Below are 20236 nucleotides of genomic sequence, written 5' to 3'. Positions count from 1 at the left end.
TAAAACAAAATTTTGGCAGGTTTCCATTTGTCCTTCCAGTGCTGTCAGGGGTTGTGCTGTTTTGGGTGCCCTTCTCATGGATTCCCAGGTACCTGGTGGGACGCAGAGCTGGTCCTATGCAGCTGGGCAAGGTCCCCAGAGAGGAAGCCTCACCTGGGACCCCTGGGACTCCTGGGACTTTGCCCCCAGGCACACTTCTGCCCTGTTCCAGGCTCACTGCGGGGAGCAGCTTCCCAGGCTCTCACCACCAGGCAGCCTCCACCCTCAGGCTCTCCTAACCTTTTGTTCCTCATAGTAACGCCCCTCAAAATGCCCTTAAAAACACCGGGAGCTGTGAGGGTACCTTCTGCTCAGGTCTGAGTAAACATTTATTGAGCACCCGCGATGGCCAGGCTCTGCGGAGGGTAGGAGCACAGCCATGAGCGAACTAAACAGCATGTTTCTTGGTGTGGGTAGTGCAGACATTAGTGTGCATATGATAACTGTGGTTTTCACAAGGGTCCTCCCTGTGACACGAGGACTGTGATTCATATTTTTCAGGTGAAGAAACAGGCCTCCTGTAGTAATGTGCCTGGGCTTACAAAGCTGGTAATTGAAAGACAGGTTCATTTTTCACACCTCCTAACTCTGAGCACAGCAGCACCCCCACCCCTCCTCCAGCTCCCTCCTCCATTCCTTTAGTTCTTTTTTATTAACTTAATTAGCCTGCAGGACCTAGACTGCTGAATGGAGGTGGCTCCAAGCAGGAGGCTGTCACATGGCTGCCTTTCCCTGGGCTGCCCTGAGGGAGGGAGCGCCTTCTGCCCTCGCTCTCCAAGCTCTTTCTGTACTTCCGGTGCCTGTGGGCACTTGCCTCCTCACCGGGCTTTGGTGTGTAGAGGACGAGGGCACAGGCCTTTTTCACACTCACCACGCTGCTGCCCACGTTTGTCTCCCTGGACCCAGAGTGCGGCGAACAGCTGAGGCCTAGCTAGCTCCCCTTTCATTAGGGCGTGCAGTGGACACACACACACACACACACACACACACACACACACACACGCACGGTGGGCTGGGATGGACACCCTGGTGGTGGAGGGGACCTACAGGCAAGTGGGGGCCGAATAGCTCTGCCTCCAGTTGTTCCCCCAGCTGCCAGTTTCTGCGTCTCCTGGGGGAATGCTGCCAACCCAGAGAGTGAGCTACGGTGCTCCTGCCCTGTCCCTGGGGGCCAGCTACTGCTGTCACCAACCTGCACACCCACCAGGCCCAGGAAGGAACAGGCTGTGTCCAAGAATCCCCCTAACACTTACCCATTAGTGTTAAATATAGGGAAGGAAATAGTATGCAGCATTTACTAAGTGTTACTAACTGTGGAAAGTAGATTTTTTCTTTGCATAATTATTTCATTTAATTTTTCATAGAAAAGACCGATTTCCTTTTTTAGAAAAAATAAAACTAAATCTGGCTTAGTTCTGCCAGATAGAGAAAGACAAATACCATATGATATCACTTACTAGTACATGTGGAAACTAAAGAACAAAATAAATGAACAAACAAAATTGAAACAGACTTATAGATACAAAGAACAAACTGATAGATTCCAGAGGGGAGGGGTGTTAAGGGAGGAGTGTTGGGGGGGGGCAGGGTAAAATAAGGTGATGGGATTAAGAAGTACTAAATCATTACAAAATAGGCATAGGGATATAAGGTAAAGAACAGGGAATATAGCCCTGGTCAATGTGGCTCAGTTGGTTGAGCACTGTTGCATGCACTGAAAAGTTGTTGGTTCGATTCCCAATCAGGGTACATGCCTGAGTGTGGGTTCGATCCCTGGTCAGGGTGCATACAGGAGGCAACCAATCACTGTTTCTCTCTCTCCCTCTCCCTTCTTCTCTCTCTAAAATCAATTAAAAACATTAAAAAAGAGATTAAGAATAGGGAATATAGTTAACAATCCTATCTAATATAGGGAATATACAAATTGACTGTTACACCATCACAAAGATGGTGGCGCCCATAGCTACAAGATGGAGGCACCCAGTCCCCTCAGCCCCGCCAGAGTCCCCCAGTCCTTTCAGCCCCACGGTGTGGCCGGACCCGCCCTCAACCCCCCAGCCACCTAGGGCAGGCTCGAGGTGCAGGCAAGCCTGGAATGGTGGCTTCCCTGCCACCCAGGGCTGGCCCGAGGTGCAGGCAAGCCTTGGATGTTGGCTGCCCAGCCACCCAGGGCTGCCTGAGGCTCAGATAACCAGGGCTGGCCGAGGCATGTGCTTCCAGCAGTGGCAGCAGCAGAGGTGTGATGGAGGTGTCGCCTTCCCCTGATCACCAGGTCACCTCCCTCTCCTGAGGGCTCCCAGACTGTGAGAGGGGGAAGGCTGGGCTGAGGGACTCCCCCCCTTCAGTGCATGAATTTTCAAGCACTGGGCCTCTAGTATTATAATAACTATCGATGGAGCCAGGTGGGCACTTGAATTATCGGAGGGAACACTGTGTAACCTGTATCATCCATTTTCGTCTCATGGCACACATAAACTAATTACTAAAATTCTGCAGCACACCAAAACATATATTTTTGCCGATCTAACAAAAATGAAATAGGCATAATTTTGATTCATTCATACTGGATGGCTAGTGTTGTGTTGGCTGTTGTCACTTTTTTAAAATTTGACAATGTAAGGAAAAAGAGGTCAGTGCCCCTGACTAAATAGTCAGGTATTGCATGTTTTAAAAATTCTTGGGGCACATCGGTTGAACATTGCTGACCTATATGAATGTCTATCTACTGTGTTGTACATCTAATACTATTACAAAACAGTGTTGAATGTAAACTATAATAAAAAAATAAAGTAATAAAAATAAATAAAAATCTCCTATTGGTTGCGATTGTACAAGCCCAGGGCTCACACACTCCATTAGCCAGGTGTGAGGGCCCCTCCCAGGTCCTTCTACCAATTTCAGGCTTTCAGGCCCTGCAGAAGGTCTGGTCTTGGCTTCCCGTGGAAAGCCCCAAACGTAGCTTCCTCTCCCAGCCTCTGAGAGGCCCCTCTCTCTCACCTAGTCTTTACAACAATCAGGAAAGAAACATACTGTGTTTGTCTTATTGATGAAGCAACTGATATACAGGGAGGTTGAGTCACATGACCAGATCACACAGCTTATAAGGAGCTCAGCTGGGAATGGAGCCCACATCAGTTAAAGATATAGATCATAGACCAGAAAGATCACACCCTGAATATCAGTAGACTCCGGTTGTTGTTTTCTTTCACAGTTTACTTGTCCAGCAGTGTTGACTAAGTCAGTTTCCCCATCAGTAAAATATTTATCTCAAAGGGTTATTAGGGAATCAAATGAAATAATGCCTGTCAAACCGCTTTAAAACCACATCAAGTATTACATCAAGAGAGCATTTCCATATAGATGTGCTTTTGGGTAAAGACTTGGCAGCCTTCTGCCTCAGTCCATGCCTACTTGTGTCTATCCTGGTGATCTGATCTTTGCCCCTGGGCAGTATTCTGGGCTGAGAACAGGCCAACATGAGGGTCTGGAGACCCCAACAGTGCACTAAACCCAGGGCCTCCTGCCCCAAAGCTGAGCCATGATGACAAACATTCTGAAATTTCCATCTCAGAAACAATCTCTGGGTGAATTATTTTCAACATGTCCTTTTCCAGATCCCTTTTCCATCTTCTCCATCCTGTTCTGTGTAGCTAACCTTTGAAATCAAAGCAAGGAGGAGTGGGAAAGAAATACCTAGCTCTCCCTTTCTTCCCAGCCTCCAAATTCTTGCCAGGGTTTCCCATTGGCCGAACCCAAGCAGAGCCCAGAGATGCGCTTAGCAAGGGTCGGCTCCCTTTGGAAGTGGTGCTGTCTGAGGTGCTCAGGTGAAGCGGGAATGCCCACCTGTTATGCAAATGTCTCCATTCCGTCCTCTGTGATGTTTGCTGATCTGACTAAGCTTTCCCTCCTAGGCTGAGATTTGATGAGGCTGAGGGAAGAGGTGGGAAGGGTAGAATTCCTACCTACAATGCACTTGGCCATTCGACAAACGTGTATACACCACTTACCATTTACAACAGGCTGAGAATGCTGAACAGAATAAGATCCTTGTCCCTGCCCCAGTGGCTCCATATCAGTATAAATCATAGAATAGAATACAAAAATGCAGGATGCAGCGGGGGCTCTGACTGAAAATGGGGGAGGTAGCTATTCCAGTCAGTGCAAAGTGACATTTACCCTGGGCAAAGCATGAGTGATGAATGCTCTAACAGAGCAGGCAAAGGGTTTGCTGACAAGATGGATAGCAGGTTAGAAGGAGCTGGGTTTAAAAGAACATGGGATAGTTAAGAAAAGACAAGTTCCAAGTAGCTAGTAGATGGAGGTCCTGGTGGGGATGGAGAGGAGCTGGACTGTGGTGCTGGAGAGCAGTCGGACCATATTGCCCAAGACTTGTAAGCTGAGCTGAGGCACCAAGGTGGCACCCAGTCCTGGTAGAAGTCAGTAGAGGGGCCCAAGAGATGCAACTTCATGCTTTAGAGAGCTCCTGCAGGCAGCCCCAGCAGGGCCTGCTCTAAGCTGGTGCTCAGGATGGGGCCAGCCACCAAATCCCCACACCGGTTCAATCATTGGACCCTAGCAAAGGGCATTGCACCTAGGCTGTCCCATTGCTTCTGTTCGGCCTCAACTTCCACTAGCTTTTTCATTTTTAAATTGCTGCTGGGTAACAAAGCAGCAGGGGTGTAATCTAAAGTGATGGAAGTCAATGACTGTGCAAATAGAGCGAGACATTATAAACTCATGGAGAACCCTGTGCTTTCTGCACCCCAGGAAGATGCTAAGAATAAAAACAGCCTTATTCTTCACTTCTTCCTGCTCCATTTTCTGATGCTAAATATGTTTCATTTAAATGATCTTTGGGTGAGCGAGGTCACAGGGCTGCTGGCAGGGAGAAGGAATTCTTTTAATTGGCAAAATGCTAATCATTTTGAAAAAGTGAATTCTAATCTTTCCATCTAATACAGTGGATGTGTGAGTAATTACTTTCCTTCACTAAACTGTTAGTGCAACATTAGTGATTACGCTAATTAAAACTAATGAACTCTTACAGGCTGATAAACCCCAGTCAGTCCACAGATGCCTTCCTTCCATTGGCTGTATTTAACTTTCCATTTGGAAGAAGATCTTGAATTAACCTTTAGAACATTGTACAAAATTGGGTTTTAAAATGTTAGGCTTTATGGACTGCATATAATTCTTTCCCCAAGCATTAGTGAGACCATTTCCACTGAGGGTGTAATTGAATTTAAAAACACTTCCCTAATTTGATCAGCCACACTCCTACGGTTGGTAATGGCTATCCCTCCAAATCCTGGCATCCAAAGGTGAAACCTGCCCTGGAAAATCATGTGACCTTTTTCCAGCGTCTGCTCCCAATACTTAGCGGACAGCTTTGCCCTTCCACTTGTTTCCAGGAACATGGCCATGCTAATGCATTCCAATTGAAGGAGGATTTTGTACCCAATGTCAAATAAAGGACATTTGTTCTGAGTTTGCTTGGGCCTTATTTGTGAGAGTTAATTAACTGGGGTTTTCAGTGCTGGGAGAAAGGGGAAAGGCAGCGATGCTATGGATGCATTTTACACACAGAGAGGAAGAGCAAGTGTGTGGGGTACCATTTCAGGGCCGAGAAGTGGGATAAAGTCAAGGCCTGAACCAAGTTGAGAATCAGGTCGATGGAGAATAATTGTAACTCCTCCCAGGCTCCACTTGGTAGTGTTAGAAAAATCCTCAATGTTTCTGGGAAGGACAGCTAAGGCTGAAGGCTGAGTGTTGCTCACTCCACCTTCCTGGAGTGGACACAGTGAATAGGCCCCACCTCTCTTTCTCAAAACCTAACGTGATTGTACGTCCGCCTACAAAACCCAGGAGGACTCCGAAAGGCTTCCAAACAGTTAAGAAATAAGTTAAGGTGCGATAGAAAACAACGGCTTTTATCACCTGGGATAGAACATCCTCATTAGAAAGTGTATCTTGCACTCCTTTCTCTCAAACTTAGTTGTACTTGGTTCACAGTTGGATGAGGTCTTCATGTGGACAGCAAGAAGATATCTATAATTTTCTTTAAACTACTTTAGAGGAGAGAATGTGATATAAATGTGTACATTTTTAACCTACACTCTAGGGGTTATCAATTCCCTAATCAGAAATTCACACTTTGAGGTGATCACCTATTTGATTAGAAAGGCCACATTCCAGAGATAGCGGACAATTGCCTGAATTAGCATCCATATTTCTGATCTACATCAGAGGCTGCTAATTAACATTCCGCAGAGGTTTTCATTGGGGAAATTAGGTTGGTTTCTTTGTTTCATAAGGAAGGCAAACTGCCACATGCAACACCTACATCTCCTACATTGAGAGCTTGTTTGGAGGTTCTAGCAGGGGAGCGCAGCTACTCATACCCTTGACCAAAGATGGTTCTCTCTTCTGGTGGGAAGCTGTCCTCTTCCACAGCTTGGGGAGGAATGCACACGGAGCAGTGAGGGAGGAAATGGACACCGGCTTAGCCAGCCATAGCAGTGGAATCAGCCCTGGCGATCTTGTGTTTTGTTTTCTTTTTGCCCAGAGTGTAGCTAGTAGTGTCTTAATTAGCATAATAGGTGCTAGAAATTTCTCTTTGGTGAAATTCATAGTTTTCAAGCTATGAAAATTGGTTAAACTATTTCTGAGAGATTCTTTACTCTAGGAATGGGCCCGGGAGCTTATTCCCGACGTATTGCTGTATCTGTCCAGAGTCAAGGACTTATGCTGGTCTCATGTCATCTCTAAGGGTATCAAAATCTTGGCTCTGATATACCACTGCATACACAGTTTCTTTACTGCTGATCAAAATTATGTGAATTGAACAAGGAGATATTGGTTAGTAAACACACAGATGCCTTGAATTTTAGGCCACATAGGTATTAATTACTTAGAAAAGAGAGAAATGAGTATTACTGATAAAAGAGAAAAATAAAAATTTTGGTGGGCAAAACTTTTTAAAAACAGGATCCATGGGTAACATACTGTAAAAATGGGTCCATACAGATGTCTGCACAGATGCCGGTCCTATGGTCTCAAACACTTCCTCCTCAACCTGGTCATCTTATAAATCAAGCTAGTCCCTGTTTCTCACTCCGACTAGGTCAGGTATGTCTGTTACATGTTTATTTTATAATATGCAACGCACTTATTCAATGCCCAGTTTTCCTGCTGGACCACGATGTGAGCTCCAGGTGGGTGAGCATTACATCTGTTTCTTTCCCACTGTATCCCTAGTGTCAGCAGTGCTTGGAACATGGTAGGTACACAAGAAATATTGTGGACAGGCTGAATAAATTGACTCCTTCCTATTGACTTGTCACACCAACACAATCAAACCACTTCTTAGCATCTGACTGTGACCACCAAGAGCAAGTTATTCTCATCACCTTTCTTGACTACTTTGATAGCCTCCTGATTGGCCCTCCACCCAGTGACAAGTGTTCTAAAGAGACAGAAGAGGAGAAGACACAGACACAGAGAAAAAGGCTATGTGAAGACAGTGGTAGAAATTGGAGTTGATATGGCCATAAGCCATGTAATGCCAGGAGCCACCAGAACAAGAACAAGAACAAGTCATATTGCACATGCCAACACCTCAATTTTGGGATTTTGGCCTCTAGAACTGTGTGAGAATAAATTCTGTTATTTTGAGGCACCAAGTTTGTGGTAATTTGTGTGGCAGCCTTAAGAAACTAATACATGAGTCTTCTTGTGTCCACCTTGCCTTTTCCCACTAAATATTTTAATGGTTTTCCATCACATTCAGAATGAAACCCAAATGCCATATTATGGCCATTAAGAACCAACATACTCTGGCCCCTGGCTAATTCTCTGGCCTCATGTTTTATTCACCCACACTCCTTCGCTCATTCTACTGGAAGCACATTGACCACTTGCTATTCTTTGAACACACTGTCTACACCTGCCATAGGGCCTTTGCATTGTCAGTCCTCTCTGCTTAAAACACTACCAGGTACTCACATGACTCCTTCCCACACTCTGTTCAGGTCTCTGCCCTGAATTATCTTCAATCTGAGGCTGTCCTTCACTTACCTATTAAAAAATGAAAGCCTGCCAATCCCCTTACCTTGTTTTGTTTCACTCCATAGCATCTATCAGTACTAAAGTTAGTCCCTCTTTATCTACCAGAGATATGTTCCAAGAACCCCAATGGATGCCTGAAACCAAATAGTACTGAACCCTATATATACACTACTAGAGGCCCGGTGCACAAAATTTGTGCACAGGTGGGGTACCTAGGCCTGGCTGGCTATCAGGGCCGATAGGGGCCGGGCTGATCAGGGTCCGAAGGCCACAGTGGGGTCGGGAGAGGAGGAAATGGTCACCAAGCTGGGCGAGGAAGGAACGGGTGCCAGATGCCAATGCCACTGTCGGCACCCCGCCAGTGAGTGGTTCCCCTGCTCCTTCCCTTGCCACAATGCTGCTACCATGACAGGCGGGAGGCGGGCCGATTGGGGCCTGCCAATCAGGGGGTTGGGGGGAGGGATGGTGGGAGGTTGGCCGCCAGCTCCAAGGAAGGAGCTGGTCCTCAGCTCCCCTGGGAAAGGGGCTGCATCTGCTACCACCCACCCCCAGTTCCCCATCCCAGCCTGGGGCATGGCCCTCATTAGGCAATCAGGGCCTGCAGGCCAGGGGGAGGGACCACAGGATGTTGGCCAGTGAGGAGAGGTTGTCTGTGGGAGTGCACTGACCATCAGGGGCAGCTCCTGCATTGAGCATCTGCCCCCTGGTGGTCAGTTCACGTCATAGTGACTAATCAACCAGTTGTTCTGGTTGTTCGGTTGTAACAGTCACATAGGCTTTTATATATATAGACTAGAGGCCCGGTGCACAAAAATTTGTGCACTCAGGGGGCAGGGGGGATGCCTCAGCCCGGCCTGTGCCCTCTCACAGTCTGGGACCCCTCGGGAGATAACAACCTGCTGGTTTAGGCCTGCTCCCGGGTGGCAGAGGGCAGGCCCAATTCCTAGGTGCAGCCCCTGGTCGGGCTCAGAGCAGGGCTGATTGGGGAGTTGGGGCACCGCCCCCTGTCATGCACAGAGCAGGGCGGATTGGGAGGTTGCGATGCCACCCTCAGTCATGCTCAGGGTAGGGCCAATTGGGGGGTTGGGGCACCACCCCCTGTCACACTCAGGCAGGGTCGATGGGGAGGTTGCGGCGCCACCCACTGTCACGCACAAAGCAGGGCCAATCAGGGGGTAGGGGTGCTTCCCCCTGTCACTCACAGAGCAGAGCCAATCAGGGGGTTGGGACGCTGCCCCCTGTCACACACAGAGCAGGGCCTATCAGGGGGTTGGGGTGCTGCCCCCTGTCACGCACAGAGCAGGGCCGATCAGGGGGTTGGGGCACTGCCACTGTCACACTCAGGGCAGGGCTGATGGGGAGGTTATGGATCTACCCCATCACACACAGAACAGGGCCCGGGGGGGGGGGGGCGGTTGGGGCGCCACACCCTGTCACACACAGAGCTGCAGGGCGATCAGTGGGTTGGGGAGCTCCCCCCTATCAGGCACAGAGCAGGGCCGATCAGGGGGTTGGGGCGCCTTCCCCTGTCAGGAACAGAGCAGGGCTGATAGGGAGGTTGTGGCCCCGCACCCTGTCACACACAGAGCCGCAGGGCGATCAGGGGGTTTGGGCGCTGCCCCCTGTCACGCTGATCCCATTGCCGGGAGGCCTCTCAGCTCCGCTGATCCTGGTGCTGGGAGGCATATTACCCTTTTACTATATAGAATAGAGGCCTGGTGCATGGGTGGGGCTGGCTGGTTTGCCCTGAAGGATGTCCTGGATCAGGGTGGAGGTCTCCACTGGGGTGCCTGGCCAGCCTGGATGAGGGGATGATGGCTGTTTTCAGCTGGTCACACACCCTTCAGGGTGGGGGTCCCCACTGGGGTGCCTGGCCAGTCTGGGTGAGGGGCTGAGGGCTGTTTTCAGGCTGGGACTGAAGCTCCCAACCGCTCCTTTTTTCTTTTTTTATTCTGGGCCAGCTTTAGCTCTGAGGCTTGGCTCCAGCTCTGAGGCCTCAGCTGCTGAAAGCAGGTATCTGGTTTGTTTAGGTTCTATAATCGAAACTCTGTATCAACTCCAGCTCTGAGATCCCAGCTCGCTGAAAGCTGGTTTCTGGGGTTTATGTTTAGCTTCTATATTTGTAACTATGTTTCAAACTGCAGGCTCAGAGGAGGCAAGGCAGGCGGGGAACGTTGCAGTCCTCTATCACTGAAGCAAGCAAGCCTCATGTTCAGTTTAAGCTGCCTGGCTGCCGGCCACCATCTTGGCTGGCAGTTAATTTGCATATCGCCCTGATTAGCCAATGGGAAGGGTAGCGGTCGTACACCAATTACCATGTTTCTCTTTTATTAGATAGGATGCTTTTCCTATACCAGTAGAACCTCTGTTCTCTAACTTAGTTCATTCCAGATGGCTGCTTGAGAAGTAATTTGTTTAAAAAAACAAATAAGTTTTTCCCATTAGAAATAATGTAAATTGAATTAATCTGCTCCAGAGCCTCAAATGATTCCCTATTTTAACCTTTAATTGTCTGTGATCATTATTTTGTGAGAGCACTTTCACACCCTTAGAAGCATCAGCACTCTTGATGGCCTCTTTATGTTTTAAAATTGTGCTAATTGTCAATTTTGCCATGCCATACTCGGTATCTATATCAGACATGTGAACACCGCTATCATACTTTGCAATTATTTTGTTACTAAGCTCTATCATCATTCTCACAACTTTTCTTTTCAGTTTGCTGTTATCACTAATCTTCTTAGGACCCATGGTGATTTATTGTACATATCCTATCTAATAAAAGAGAAACATGGTAATTAGCCATACATCCGCTACCCTCCCATTGGGTAATCAGGGCGATATGCAAATTAACTGCCAGCCAAGATGGCGGCGGGCAGCCAGGCAGCTTGAAGTGAACATGAGGCTTGCTTGCTTCAGTGACGGAGGACTCCAACATTCCCAGCCTGCCGCTGCCGGCCTCTGAGCTTGCAGTTTGAAACATTGTTACAAATATAGAAGCTAAACAAAACCCCAGAAACTTGCTTTCAGCCAGCCGGGATATCAGAGCTGGAGTTGAAACAGTGTTTCGATTATAGAACCCAAACAAACCAGATACCTGCTTTCAGCAGCGGAGGCCTCAGAGCTGGAGCCAAGCCTCAGAGCTAAAGCTGGCCCAGAATGAAAAAAAGAAAAAAAGAAAAAAAGAAGCAGTTGGGAGCTTCAGTCACCCGCCAGCCTGAAAACAGCCCTCAGCCGCTCACCCAGACTGGCCAGGCACCCCAGTGGGGACCCTTACCCTGAAGCGTGTGTGACCAGCTGCAAACAGCCATCATCCCCTCATCCAGGCTGGCCAGGCACCCCAGTGGGGACCCCCACCCTGAAGGGTGTGTGACCAGCTGCAAACAGCCACCATCCCCTCACCCAGGCTGGCCAGGCACCCCAGTGGGGACCCCCACCCTGATCCAGGACACCCCCAGGGCAAACCAGCCAGCCCCCACCCGTGCACCAAGCCCCTATCCTATATAGTAAAAGGGTAATATGCCTCCCAGCACCAGGATCAGCGGAGCCGCGAGGCCTCCCGGCACAGGGATCAGAGTGACAGGGGGCAGCACCCAAACCTCCTGATCGCCCTGCAGCTCTGTGTGTGACAAGGGGCAGGGCCACAATCTCCCTATCTGCCCTGCTCTGTTCATGACAGGGGAAGGCGCCCCAACCCCCTGATCAGCCCTGCTCTGTGCCTGATAGGGGGGAGCTCCCCAACCCCCTGATCACCCTGCGGCTCTGTGTGTGACAGGGTGCGGCGCCCCAACCCCCTGGTTGGCCCTGCTCTGTGTGTGACGGGGTAGAGCCATAACCTCCCCATCGGCCCTGCCCTGAGTGTGACAGAGCGCAGAGCCCCGACCCCCTGATCTGCCCTGCTCTGTGTGTAACAGGGGTCAGTGCCCCAACTTCCCTATCGGCCCTGCTCTGTGTGTGACAGGGGGGAGCTCTCCAACCCCTGATGGGCTCTGCTCTGTGCGTGACAGGGGGTGGCGCCATAACCTCCCCATCAACCCTGACTTGAGTGTGACAGGGAGCGGTGCCCCAACCCCGAATTGGCCCTACCCTGAGCGTGACTGAGGGTGGCATCGCAACCTCCTGATCTGCCCTGCTCTGTGCATGACAGGGGATGGCGCCCCAATTCCCCAATCAGCCCTGCTCTGAGCCCGACCAGGGGCTGCACCTAGGGATTGGGCCTGCCCTCTGCCACCTGGGAGCAGGCCTAAGCCAGCAGGTTGTTATCTCCTGAGGGGTCCCAGACTCTGAGAGGGCACAGGCCGGCTGAGGGACCCCCCCTTCCCCCCGAGTGCACAAATTTTTGTGCACCGGGCCGCTAGTATATAATAATATATAATATATAATAAATATATAATATATAATAAATATATAATATATAATATATAATATATAATATATAATATATAATATATAATATATAATATATAATATATAATATATAATATATAATATATAATATATAATATATAATATATAATATATAATATATAATATATAATATATAATATATAATATATAATATATAGTATATAATATATAGTATATAATATATAGTATATAATATATAGTATATAATATATAGTATATAATACATAGTATATAATACATAGTATATAATACATAGTATATAATATATAATATATATATATATATATATATATATATATATGTATATATATATAAATAAATAATTCTGTGTACTATCTTCCCTACTGCAAGGTAAATTTCTTGGGAATAGGAACTTGGCTATGTTCACTGCTGTGTCTTTAGAATGCTATCTGATATCATAAAAAGCTCAATAAATCTTTTATATGGAATGAATGAATAAATTCCTCTGGGACTTAAGCTTTTCTATCTTAGAGGACCTGAGTAAAGTAAACATCCCACTGGAATGTTGATGTGACTATTCCCATTCCTCCTCCCCCAAACTCTGACCTAGTGGTTTTCTCACAGTGTCTGACTGCTGGAACCATGGACCTGCTGTAATGCAACCTATTGTGTGTGCAGGCATCATCTAGCCCTTTCTTTCATACCCTGTGTGAATTGGGTCCCAAGGGATGAGTGCAAAAATGCAAATACTCTGGCTACCGCTATTGCTGTAGGTAACAAACTGCCCTTCATCTTTGACCCGGGTGTCTCATGTCATCCATTATCATCCATGAAATTGGGGTGAGCTTGCAAATAGAATGAAATCTCAGGCTGTTTGTAGTTACATTCAACACCTGATAAAATAAACATTTTGAAATAAAAGAGCACACATACATGAATATTTATAGAAGGATTAATCAAAATAATAATAACCAAAAATGGGAAAGACACCTAAATATTCTTTAGATGGATACTTTGTGGTATAGTCACACAATGAAATGCTATACACCTATAACAAGAGAATGAACTACTACTGCACCCAGCAACACGGATACTTTTCAAAAACATGTTGAATAAGAAAAGCTAGACACAGAAGAATACATCCTTAATAATTCTATTTTTATGAAGTTCAAAAACATGCAATGATGAGGAGGTTTGCATAGTGGTCATATTTGTGTGGGGCATATTGACTGGGAAGGGACAGGATGGATCTCTGGGGGGCCAGAAATATTTTGACTCTTGATTTAGCTGGTGGCTACATGGATATACCTACATATATAGATATAGATATGTGTATATACATAAAGACAGATAGGTGTATCCAGGAACAATACATTAAAGATCTGTGCTCTTGCCCTGACCAGTTTGGCTCAGTGGATAGAGCATCAGCCTGCAGACTGAGGGGTCCCAGGTTCAATTCCGGTCAAGGGCATGTACCTTGGTTGCGGGCACATCCCCAGTGGGGGGTGTGCAGAAGGCAGCTGATCGATGTTTCTCTCTCATCGATGTTTCTAACTCTCTATCCCTCTCCCTTCCTCTCTGTAAAAAATCAATAAAGTATATATTTTTAAAAAATAAATAAAGATCTGTGCTCTTTACTGCATGCTATACACCAGTGATGGCGAACCTATGACACGCATGTCAGAGGTGACACGTGAACTCATTTTTTTGGTTGATTTTTCTTTGTTAAATGGCATTTAAATATATAAAATTAATATCAAAAATATAAATCTTTGTTTTACTATGGTTGCAAATATCAAAAAATTTCTATACGTGACACGGCACCAGAGTTAAGTTAGGGTTTTTCAAAATGCTGACACGCTGAGCTCAAAAGGTTCGCCATCACTGCTATACACACAAAAAAAAAAGAAAGAAAAAAAAAGAAAAAGAAAGAAAGAAAGAAAGAAAGAAAGAAAGAAAGAAAGAAAGAGAAAGTGGGTGTTGTGTGGCCATTGCCTCCATATCACTATTAAATGGGCATATTGTACAAGACTTACGAACACTAGAAAGCCTTTGCTTTCATTTTCACATGTGCTTGTTTGACCATCTAGTGATCTAGTTGCTGTGATGCCAATAACTAAGGGCATTGGAGGCTGGGAATGAGAATCACAACAGGGACAGGTCCTGGGTGTCCAGGGAGAGGGAGTCACGTGGGCTGAGAAGGGGTTGTGGCTGACACTCCCGGGAGACTCCGGGCCTGAAAACCAGATGAAAGGCAGTGAAGGTATCCACAGCCATGCCTGGAAAGGTGCAGGCCTAGCCCTTGAGTTCTAGAGGCGGAAGGCTCCCCTCTGAGACTAGATTAGAGGCTGAGGACTGACGCTAGTACCACAGCATGCGAAGGGGTTAGAGGAGGCGAACCCCTGACTTTGGTGCGTGTCTGGCTGAATAAATGGCTCTTTCTTTCTCTACAGCCCCACCGTGAAAAGCTGCTGACAGCTCTCAGTAAATCCCCATAAGTGAGGTGGGGCAGGTGTTTTATTGACTCTGAAGCTTTCCCAGTCACTGGGTACATGTTTAATAAAAATCTTAGGCTTTGGAGTGGGGCAGGGGAGATATAGAAAGGCAGGAGAATTGATACCCCTTAGGCTTGGGAGGTTAGCAGTCTGGCCAGTCCCTAATAACTCATTCATCCAATATTCATCTTTAAGTTACTACAGCCACTGTGTGTCTCTAAGGAACACGTTTATTAGTGTGTGCTACGATAATGAGCTCAATGTACTTCAAGGCAATTGAAACTGTGTCAATAATTGTATTTCTTTCCAGAAGTCACCATGGCTACGTTTCCACTTGGTCCTGTTTGTTCACCTGTCCCCCATCGGAGGATGCTCACTTTCTACAAGCATCTCAAACTGGCCCAAGGGGAAGGAGATTAACGTCCCAGGCTCAGCCGTCTGCAGGCCAGGGTGGGTGAGCCCACACAATGCCTGCAGCTTGGGTCACTTCTGGGATGGCCGCAGGGGCTGGCCTTGCTTCCTCTCCCTGCTGTTCCCCGTGCTCTAGGGGTGTCGTAGGAGAGAAGACACATGTAAAGTTTCAACTAATCTAAAGCGCCGGATTTTATGCCCTGCACTTGCGTAAGTCTCTCCCCATAGCGACCTGGAATTTCTTTTTACTCTTCTCCACTGAGAGAAGGCTGGGCCTGCGAGCCTCAGACACGGCAGTGTGCACACGCATTGCCTGGGCGTCTTGTGAAAAGGCAGACTGAGTCAGCAGGTCTAGGCTGGGGCTGCGACTCTGCGTCCCTAACCAGCTCCCCCGACGCCCAAGCTGCTGGGTCACAGATCACATTTTTAGGATCAAGGGCTCAACAGATATTCCCCGCCCACTTTCCTCCTCCTACGGATCCCTTTTGGAACCAGATATACGATTCTTAATGACCTCAGACATCTCTCTTACCTCTCTGATTCTTTTATAGCCTCTATCCTTGTGGATTTCAATGTCCTTTCATAACAGAGGGCTGCCCCATTCTGCAAGATATTAACTTGTCAGCCATATGGAGTCCTCATGCCCAGGCAGAGCTTTGAACAAAACCAACCTCACAGGAGGGGTGGGGGAAGCATGGCTCTGAGGGAATTTTAAGCGCAGAATGGGAAGTTGGTTTATCTTCCTCCCGCACCCCTTCCCCCACCCCCACAGTATTTACCTTCATTATTTTTTAGGAGAGAGCTTAGCTTTATTTTTATTTATTTATTTATTTTTGTTAATCCTCACTTGAGAATATTTTTCCATTGATTTTTAGAGAGAGTAGAAGGGAAGAGGAGAGACGAAGGAGAAACATTGATGTGAGAGAGACACATCGATTGGTTGGCTCCCACGTGGGCCCAACCAGGTCAAGGATCGAACCTGTAACTGAGGTACATGACGTTGACCAAAATCAAAATCAGGACCCTTCATTCAGAGGGCCGATGCTCCAACCAGTGAGCAAAACTGGCTAGGGCAAGAGCTTAGCTTTAAGTAATAAATTCTCCACTTTCTGTAATCTCTTACTATTTAGTTTAGAAAGTGGAGAATTTATTACTTAAAGCTAAGCTCTTGCCCTAGCCAGTTTGGCTCAGTGTCTATAATCTCTTACTATTTAGTTTAACTTGATTTTCAAGTTCAGAATTTAGAAGTGGCTTCCTCCTCTTAGTTTTAAGTAGTAACAATACATAAACAAACAAAAACCACCCTCTTCGGTAGCATCTATTGATTTCTGTAACATTCTGCTGTTACATAGTAAATCCGTTCACTCATTCACTCACTCATTGATTCAACAAATACATATTGAGCAGTTACTATATGGGACGCTGGGGCTTAAACAGTGAACCAGGCAAACATGGTCCCGATCATCACAGACCTGGTGTTTCCAGCAGGGACAGAAAGTGCTCTCAGGGGCCTGGGCGGGATTGGCAGGAGAATGATCAGGGCGGTATCCTGTCCAGCGGCTTACAAGGCCTGAGTACAAACTCCCCGCCCTTTCGGTTTTTCTTCTCTGAATGTCAATCCCAACAGGGGGAGAGGAGGGAGAAGGAAGGTGCCTTAGACAGGAGGTGACGAAGGAACTAGAACCCACTTTAAGGGCCTGGGTTTTGTATGAATTACCTGTAAAGGAAGGGGAGTTTGGAAGGACTTTATCCTCCTCCTCAGACCTTCCCCATTCCACAGCTGCCAAAACTTCTTCCACGAACCTATTATCAGAGTATTTTGGAAGGAAGCCTTCCTCCATAAAATGCAGAAATGGCAGGTCCTTAATCCCAGCCCTGTTAATGCACCAGCCTCATGACAAGGACTCAGAATGAACAGTCTCTCCAATTTCTCCCCATGACTGGAACTTGGCGTTTTCATTGAATTTGATCTTGGCCAAGCACTTAACAGTAACTCCTCTGCTAATGTTCACAAGTCTCTATGTACAGGCCTCAGGTTAAAACTTACATTGCCTGAGCTAAGAAAAGAAACAGAGGTATAGATAGTCGAACCCCACTGTGTGTGGTGGGGAGCGGGGGTGGGACATACAGCAATGAAGACTCATGAAGAATTGAGATATGGTCACAGTTCTTCCATGCCTTACAAAACTAAGGGCAACTCATTATACTTTTCCAGGCCTTGGTTTCTGTGACTGTAAAATGAGAATGATGGTACCTGCTCCTCTCCTAGACCCGTGGTCGGCAAACTGCGGCTCGCGAGCCACATGCGTCTCTTTGGCCCCTTGAGTGTGGCTCTTCCTAAGCCTTAGGAGTACCCTAATTAAGTTAATAACAATGTACCTACCTATATAGTTTAAGTTTAAAAAATTTGGCTCTCAAAAGACATTTCAATCGTTGTACTGTTGATATTTGGCTCTGTTGACTAATGAGTTTGCCGACCACTGTGACCTAGGGGATATATGGAAGAGGTCAAAATGTGTTTCAAACAGTCTGGAAGAAAGTATTATGCGAACACAAATCATGGAAGGGCATACACATAACTGTCCTGACTGACACCTGCTGAGGGCCTCTGACAAGCACATTACACGCACCATCTCATGGAATCCTCCTCCGGGCTCCAGGAGGTGGACACTATTACCACTAGCAGTTTGCACGCAGGGAAACTAGGGTGCAGAAGGGATGGGGGTCTTTTCCAAGACCGCAGGGTTAGCAGCGGTGGCGCTATGCTTTGATCCTTAGGAGCCTGGCTTTAGAACACAGGAACTGAGCCACCAGAGCTTCCTGCCTCCCCTGTGTGTGCAGCCGGAGCTCAGTGATCTGCCTGTGGATTATCTGCAGCTCATACTTCACTTCATTCCAAACTGACTTTTCCCTGCTATCCAGTTCAGCTCATTAGCTGGCAAGGGAGCTCAGGGACTTAGAACTAATCCTAATACTAAGTTAGAGCAAAGCATAATTAGGAAGATAAGTCTTCTGGGGGAAAATGTATGTAGCATATTCCAAAGTCAGGCACGGGTGCTTTTCCCCAAATTCTAGATGATCTACACCACTGTTACACCACTGTTCTCTTTTTCTAGCACAGATAACTATGAGCTGATGATGTAAAAAGTTTTAAAAACATTTTTTTCTGATTAGAAGAAAATGTATTCTCATTGCTAAATTTTTAGAAAATTCTGCATAATATAAAGAAAATGAAGAATGCCACTATTCTGACAGTAGCACTATTAACATTTTGGTGTGTGTGTTTTTCAGTGCCTTTTGACCATAAATACTTAAATATGATATATATCTTATAAGCTGTTTTTTTCCACTTAGTACCTTACAGACAATACAAGTGAAAAAGTGTAGGTTAACATCACTGTTTTTATTGGCTCCTTTAGTCTTGGAGAACTTACATGGATGTGGCATAATTGGTTTCATTCAGATCTGGTTAAGAGAGACACTATTGTTGTTATGTATCCAATAATTTATTAGTAAATGTATTTGGCAAACCTGCCAGATAGTGGGGATGGAAAGAAAAATGAGATTAAGTTCAGATCCTCAAAGAGTTCACTGTCTCATCTCGGAGTCTCTGCCTCAATTTCTTTTGTGGCCCAGTTTCATCGCCCTCTGTTGCCCCCTCCTCCTGATGCATGTGGTACAAGAAGTAGCTTTGTGGCTGGAAGCAGTCAGGCCTTATTTGCTGATCCTCCCCCACTTCCAATCCCTTCCCTCCTCCCCCTTCTTTCTTTGCCTCTGGGTTTAACAGTTGCATAAAACTAATTTATAGCTCTTGCCAGGAAGAGGACAAATTTTCATCTCAGCCCGTCATGCAAAAAGCACTAGTATAAATGAATAATTGTTGACCCATGCTACCTATTAGAGATTGTACTGGGGTCACCTCATTTGTTGTTTTAACACAAGAAATTAAGGGTCCTGGCAAGGGTTTCCACGAGGACTGAATTGGTAATGAGATAGAACATTGTCTTTGTCGGTGACCTCTCCTGGCGCTCCATGCAGGGAGGGGGATGGGACCTCACTTCCATAGCTATCTCATAAGGAAGGCAGATTCTTCCAGTATTCACTTTTGATTGTAGGCTCATTCCCTGCCCATCCTTGCCAATCAGCATATGCCAATAGGGCAACTAGACTATGCTGGACACTGTGACCTATTGACCATTGACATTGCTATTTTGTCCACCAGGAAGCTCACCAGCACCTGCCATATGTGAAGCCTTGTGTTTATGAAATAAAAGAGTGCATGGAATGAAGCAAGCTGCCTTCCTTTCGATATCAAATGGCTTGAGTTGTAGGAAAAGGCTTGTGCACGGGGTGCGGGGGGGAGGGGGTTGAGCCTTGAAATGGGCCAGAAGCCATGAATGAGAGCAGGGTAGTGGAGGGAGAGGAGAGCACTTCTGGAGGATAGGGAGCAGCTTGGGCATGGCAAGGAACTAGTCTTTTCATGAACTGGTGAAGCCTCGGCAGAATAATGAGAAATAAGGCTGGGTAGGAATAGTGTAACCAGATTACCAACTGCTTCAAAAGCAAGATTGGGGTGGGGGTGGGAAGAGACCTCACAACACTTTTGATTGGTTTCGGTATCCTGGATATATGACCATGATACATAACGTTCGGTATCCTGGATATATGACCATGATACATAAGCTCCACTGGGTATGATATGGCTTTTAATTGGAGTGGCTAAAGATTACAGTGGAAGTATGTGTGTACAGAGCCTTTCCCACAGGGGCTCGACAGATAGTTAATAACATATAATATTATTCATTTTTATTCTATCTCTCCAGTCAAGAACTATTACCCTGAACCATCACTAGCAT

The 20236-nt window shown here is 46.6% G+C and overlaps 1 protein-coding gene across 1 annotated transcript in view; it reads right to left on the bottom strand.

Annotated features, from left to right (window-relative positions):
- SIAH3 (siah E3 ubiquitin protein ligase family member 3) overlaps positions 1-20236 on the bottom strand; it is an 81584-nt gene that overhangs the window by 6107 nt on the left and 55241 nt on the right. The gene's annotated exons all lie outside the window — the stretch shown is intronic.

This window comes from Myotis daubentonii, chromosome 2, assembly GCF_963259705.1.
Source record: "Myotis daubentonii chromosome 2, mMyoDau2.1, whole genome shotgun sequence".
Taxonomy (NCBI): domain Eukaryota; kingdom Metazoa; phylum Chordata; class Mammalia; order Chiroptera; family Vespertilionidae; genus Myotis; species Myotis daubentonii.
Note: the sequence above shows the minus strand (reverse complement) of the source record. Positions and strands in the feature narration are given on the sequence as shown.